Source organism: Gossypium arboreum, chromosome 10 (assembly GCF_025698485.1).
Source record: "Gossypium arboreum isolate Shixiya-1 chromosome 10, ASM2569848v2, whole genome shotgun sequence".
Taxonomy (NCBI): Eukaryota; Viridiplantae; Streptophyta; class Magnoliopsida; order Malvales; family Malvaceae; genus Gossypium; species Gossypium arboreum.
Window position 1 is genome coordinate 96,200,469 of NC_069079.1, and position 6,662 is coordinate 96,207,130.

Sequence of the window (6,662 nt, forward strand, 5' to 3'; positions counted from 1 at the left end):
CTTGGCAGGTTTTTATAGTTTATGACTAGAAGAAATCCGTCAGGACTATTACTTTTTGACAAAGAAATCGATCGTATAGTTCGCAGAAATCAAAAAGAAATAAGGCGAAGCTTAAGATACACAGAAAACAAGCAAGAAGATAATACTCAACCTCCAATAGAAGAGATGGCTGAAAACCAAGGCAATCAGCTACCTCCTGTAATTGCGGTTAATCAAAATCCTGCTCCACGCACTATGTATGATTATGCTAAACCTTATCTAACAAGAACTGAATCGAGCATAGTTAGACCTGCTGTAGCTGCAAATACTTTTGAATTAAAACCTAACACTATTCAAATGATACAGCAATTTGTTTAGTTTGATGGTTTGCAGAATGAGGATCCCAATGCTCATTTAGCCAACTTCTTAGAATTATGCGATACATTTAAAATTAATGGTGTCTCTGATGATGCCATTCGTCTTCAGTTATTCCCTTTTTAATTGAGGAAGAAAGCTAAACAGTGGTTGAACTCGTTACCACGAGGGTCAATTACTACTTAGGAACAAATGACCTAAAAAATTTTTACTAAAATATTTTTTGCCGGCTAAAACGGCTAAATTACATACTGATGTCTCTTCTTTTGTGCAGATGGATTTAGAAACACTCTACGATGCATGGGAGAGATACAAGGACCTTTTGAGAAGGTGCCCTCACCATGGGTTACCGCTTTGGCTACAGGGTCAAAAGTTCCATAATGGCCTGAATCCTTCGACTCGACAAATGGTTGACACAGCTGCTGACGGAACCATCAATAATAAAACAACTGAAGATGCCTATGAGTTTATAGAGGAGATGTCACTGAATAACTATCAGTGGCAAGTCATGAGGACAAAACCAATGAAAAGAGCCGGAGTTTATAATGTCGTTTCGGTCACCATGCTCTCTAATCAGGTAGAACTCTTAAATAAAAAGATTGATGGTTTTCTTAGTTCTTCACAGGTTCACCTAGTAATGCAATGCGAAGCAAATGGAGGTGGAACAAGCCATTCGGAATACCAACCTTATGGCCACAACATGGATAACGAGCAATTAAACTACATGGGTAATAATCCTTGACCTCAAAACAATCCATATAGTAACACTTACAATGTAGGTTGGAAAAACCACCCTAATTTCTCGTGGAGCGATCAAGGAAATCAAAGACCACAACCACCTCCAGGCTACCAACAACCACCCTACCAATAGGAAAAGAAGTCGAACCTTGAAGAGATGCTCTCAAAGTTTATTTCGGTGTCAGAAACTCGTTTCCAGAACACTGAGACAACACTTAAAAATCAACAAGCGTCGATCCAAGGGCTTGAAACTCAAATAGGCCAGCTTTCCAAACTAATTTTCGAACGACCACAAGGTAGGTTGCCAAGTAATACTGAACCCAACCCAAGGGAATAACTCAACTCAATTAATATTCAAGATGAAGAAGGAGTTGTTGAGCCTGAACCAGAACCGAGGCAAGAAACTGTGGTAAGCAAAGGTCAAGGTGAGGTAGATAACAATAAAAAGAAAACGATGAATGTCGAATACAAACCGCGTGTGCCATACCCCAACGTGATAAGGAAAGACCACTCAGATGAATAATTTGGTAAATTCCTTAAACTCTTAAAAAAATTACATATTAACTTACCGTTTATTGAAGCCCTATCGCAGATGCCAAACGTAATGAAATTTTTAAACTTTTAGCAAATAAGAAGAAGTTGGACGAGGCGTCGCACGTGGAGCTAAACGCAGTTTGCTCAACTATTCTCCAAAATAAATTACCGAACAAACTAAAAGATCCAGGGAGTTTTACAATTCCTTGCTTAATTGGTAGTTTAGATGTTAATAATGCATTAGTTGATTTAAGGGCTAGTATTAACGTCATGCCCTACAAAATGTTTAAGCAATTAGGTCTCAGGAAACCCAAACAAACTAGGATGAGCATTCAATTAGCAGATAAAACTATAAGGTTCCCTAGGGGTATTATTTAAGATGTACCACTTAAAATCGATAAATTTATATTTCCCGTTGACTTTATTATTCTAGATATAGAGGAGGATAGCAACACTCCTTTAATTCTGGGAAGGCCCTTTTTAGCAACTGCTAAAATGATTATTGATGTTGGCACAGGTGAACTCACACTCAGTGTGGAAGACGAAACAATCACCCTTCAAGCTCGCAATTTTGGCAACACATCGGGAATTGAATGTGACAGCCCTAAAGTGACCCTAGTCGGAAAGCGGTTTCGGGACCGCTAAACCGAGTCACCAAATTATTTGAATATGATAATTATTGTCTAAAATATGTGAGTATGAATGTGTGAAAGTTTTAAGCTTTGATTTAGTTAATTGCATGTGTATTTAGTTAATAGGACTTATGTGTGACACTTTTGAAATGTGATAGGTTAATCTATAAGGATCTATTGGTGCATGTAATCAAAGGGGTGGACTTGCATGTCAATTTCCCCCATTTAATTAGTAGTGGCCGGCCATGACAAAGGGTGATGGGTAAAAACACATTAAAAACAATTTGTGATAACATGTTGTGGGAAGAACAATAAAATATGAGGGGAGTGGGAGGAGAAAACAAAGTTGTTTCATCCTTGCTCCCCTATTTTGCCGTACCTAGGAGAAGAAAAAGAAAAAAAAAAGCTTCATCCTCTTTGTTCTTCTTGACCGAAAAATCAAAGGAAGAAGAAAGGAGTTCTCTTGCTTCATGTTCGGTTTGGATGAGGATTAGGAAGAGGTAAGTACCTTGAAATTCTTGGAAAATTTTGTATAAAGAAGGTGGTTAGTTCAGGTTCTAATTATTCCATGGCTTAAGTTTTGATTGTTAGGAGGTTTGATATTCGGCCAAGTAGTTGAAGCTCTTAGTACATATATTTTTTTTTCTTCTTTCTTGAAGGTTGAAATTTGGGTTGTTCTTAAGGAGGTGCCGAATGTAGTCATTGAAGGGCCTTGAGGAACAATATGTGTGGCTTGGGTTACAACATTCAGCCATGGTAGAAAATGGAAGTGATAGATGGTTGTTAATTGTGATAGTTTAAGGAAATTGTAAGTAGTTTGAATAAATGAACAATAATAATAACAAATCATCTAGTGAATTGGTGTAGTGGCCGAATTTAAACTAGGAAGTTATTGAGTAATGTGTGTGTTTTAAGTGATAGAATTGAGTGAATGCTTGGAATGTGATATGTATGAATTATGTGTTAAATTAAGGTTTGCTAAGCTAGCTATTAAGATGAAGTACAAATGTTAGTATTTGATTGCTAGTGTATATATGTGTACTAGCCGAGCTTTGAATTTGAAAAAAATGGTTTGAGCACTATGTGTTGTATTGAGATTGTTTGAGTGAAATCATAGATATTTATATGATGAATTCGATTGTGGACATACATGCTTAAATAAGATGCACACATGAAATAGATTGGTGTTGCATGTATTCGGTTAGAGGCAAGCATATTGATGCTTTTATCTTGGCTTAGGTAATCGGCTAAAAGAGAGTGTGGAGTAATATGTTGAGTTTGATTCATGATTTCATATATATGTGACTCTAATGTCTAATGTATATATGGGCTAAGTACCTTGGGTTTCTCTTTTGATGTTCAAATGATTAAATCAATTTATTTGTTAAATTAAGCTCAAGAGTAAAGGGGAACTAAATCCGATAAAGGGAAGGGAAAAGTGATCGAATAGCCGTCGAAATCGTTCGACAACATCCGAGGTAAGTTTAGAGTAATGAAACTCGATTCTGATTTGATTAAGTTATGACGTATAAGCACAACAAATAAGCGGTGATAGAATGATTCTACTTGAATTATACGTTGAGTTAATTAGTCTATACGTATGACGAGTAGCCGTATGTGCATAGAGATCATGTCATAAAGCAAACTAAATCATGTTGTTTGTATGTGGCTATTAAGCCGAAAATGGGAATGCTTAATAAGTGACCTGTGTTTGAATTCTAGTTATGAAAATGAAATAGAGATGTGTCATGATTATTTGGTATGTGCATGAATATTCGGATGATAACCGGGCCAAGTCCCGAAGGCATTTGTGCGAGTGACTATTTCCGGGCTAAGTCCCAAAGGCATTTGTGCGAGTTACTATATCCGGGCTAAGTCCCGAAGGCATTTGTGTGAGTGACTATTCCCGGGCTAAGTCCCGAAGGCATTTGTGCGAGTTACTATAACCGGGCTAAGTCCCGAAGGCATTTGAGTGAGTAGCTATATCCGCTAAATTCGAAGGTACTTGGTTTGGGAATGAGCGATCTTGCTGTAATAATTTCAATTAATCGCTCGTAAAATCCCAACGATGAGGTACGTTTCAGTATATGCCTTTGGAGTAGTTGATTCCTTTTAAATATTATTCGCTCAGTCGATTAATGAGCTTCCGGCCTTGGTTAAGTTGATCCCTTATGTATGAATATAAGGGTTGGAAATGTGAGGTAGGACTGATTTTTGAGAATGTGTGTATATAAAATCATCCGTTTAGTTATATGAATGCTATACTTCAGTTGTGCCTAATTTCATTGCTCAAAACTTACTAAGCATTAAATGCTTATTCCGTTTCTTTGATTCTCTGTTTTATAGACTTTGGTTCGTCAGCTATCGGAATCGGGATTGTTGAAGTCAAAGTCGTCCACACTATCAAAGCCCCTTTGGTACTCTTTTAGTTGAACTCTGCTAATGGCATGTATAGGACTGCCCTTTTGTTATTAGTAAAGTACTTGGTGCTGTATATATTTGGATAGCCATGCGAAAATGGCTTATATATTTTGAGCATAGTGATATAATCATTTTGTATGTATATGGTTATTGAGAGGTGTGGATATGCTTGGCAATGATTGGCCATTGGAATGGTTAATCATGATCATATTTTGTGCTATATATGCTAAAGGGCTAGTTGAATCATGGAAACTATGAAATAGGTAAAGTCTACCTTAAAGGCAGATACTGACAGCAGCAGTGACATAAATTTGAAAAATCACTAAAAATAGTAGGAATGGAACTAAATAGTGAAAAAAAATTATGTAATCGAACCTTGATGAATCTATTTTCATATGGAAGAAACGAAACGATCATATGGGTCGTATTTTGAGAGATATTTAAGTTATCGTGGAACATGGCTAGAGCGATTTCTGGATCCCCTGATCTGACTTTGAAAATTAACTATAAATTAACCAGAGATAATTAGAAGTCATGCCATATATGTATAGATTCCTTTTTGAGTCTAGTTTCATTAGAAACAAACGGCATAAGTATTGAAGCCCTGTACAGGGATATTTATAAGTTGTAATACATGAAGGTCAGAGTAGTCGAACCCTGTAATAGGGGAGACTTTAACTAATAAACTGTACTAATTTTCCAGACCAAAAATTCTAGAAAAATATTTTGTAGATGGACATATGAGTCTAGTTTCAGGAAAAATTTACGGAACTGGTTTTCAAGTTTTGGAACTCGAGATATGATTTTTAAGGTGACAGTGACGCAGTTAGCCAACTTGTCTGGAAATTTTAAATGAACTGTGTTTTACAATGAAATAAGTCCGTAAATACCTCGTGTTCGACTCCGGCAACGGTCTCAGGTACGGGGTGTTACATTGAAGGTGATCGTTTAACCCATTCTACTAGAACTGACAATATGGTACAACCTACTTTACACTTTACAGGAAATGAGTTTGAAGGAAGCACACGAGTCATTCTCAAGCAATAGTAGAGGACCTATTCATGAAGATCGAAGGTTATAAATTGAAGAACTCGATGAATGGCGGACGCATAAACCAAGAACACTCGACAAACCGAATCTACGGCAGAACGAGCTCAATACCTTTCCAAATCAACTTAAGATTGGAGATAGAGTCTTATTAAATGTTGCAGATCCCCACATTGTCGCTACCACACCAAATGAAGAAATCCCTCTTAACGTACTTAGTATCTTTCCATTCGGTACGGTCGAGGTAAAGCACCTTAAATTCGACACTTTTAAGGTAAGCAACACCCGTTTAAAACCTTATTTTGATGAGATTGATGACAGGAATGTGGAGTATAAACTCCTCAAACCACCATGATTATTCAACGGAGAGGTAAGTCAAGCTTAGACTATAAATAAACGCTTCTCGGGAGGCAACCCGAGCATTAACTATATTAACTTCTTTAAAAATTTAGTCTTCAACATCTAACTTACTAACGGAGCTTTCGAATATAGGTTTTCCACAGAGACACGGCCAAGCACACGAGCGTGCTTATGACCGTGTGAAAACAGGGCAAGGATTTCCCCAAACATGGGTTACGTAAAAACGCCACGGCCGTACGACATGGCCGTGGTCGAGCCTGCCAAAACAACACGAGTGTGTAACACGCCCGTGTGGAAGACTCGTGGTTGAAACTGAGAAACTAGCACGGGCGTGCAACACACCCGTGTCTAACACCCATGGTCTAACCTGTCAAATTAACACGGGAGTGGAGCGTACACACACGGGCGTGGGAGAAACGAACAACGCCAAACACGACCATGCGACATGGCCGTGTACACCCACATGCCCAAGGAATATGGGCATGTACTAAATGTCAAACGCGCCCAAATTCAAAATTTGTGAATCACACGGGCTGAAATTGGAAAACATGGGCGTGTGCCCTGGCCGTGTGGGCC

At 38.0% G+C, this 6,662-nt stretch overlaps 1 non-coding gene across 1 annotated transcript; it reads right to left on the reverse strand.

Annotated features, from left to right (window-relative positions):
- Window positions 1-596: 596 nt before the first annotated feature.
- Window positions 597-702, reverse strand: LOC128283389 (small nucleolar RNA R71). Its single transcript, XR_008273730.1, has one exon. It is a non-coding gene; the product is annotated as a small nucleolar RNA R71 (small nucleolar RNA).
- Between the last annotated feature and the right edge of the window lie 5,960 nt (window positions 703-6,662).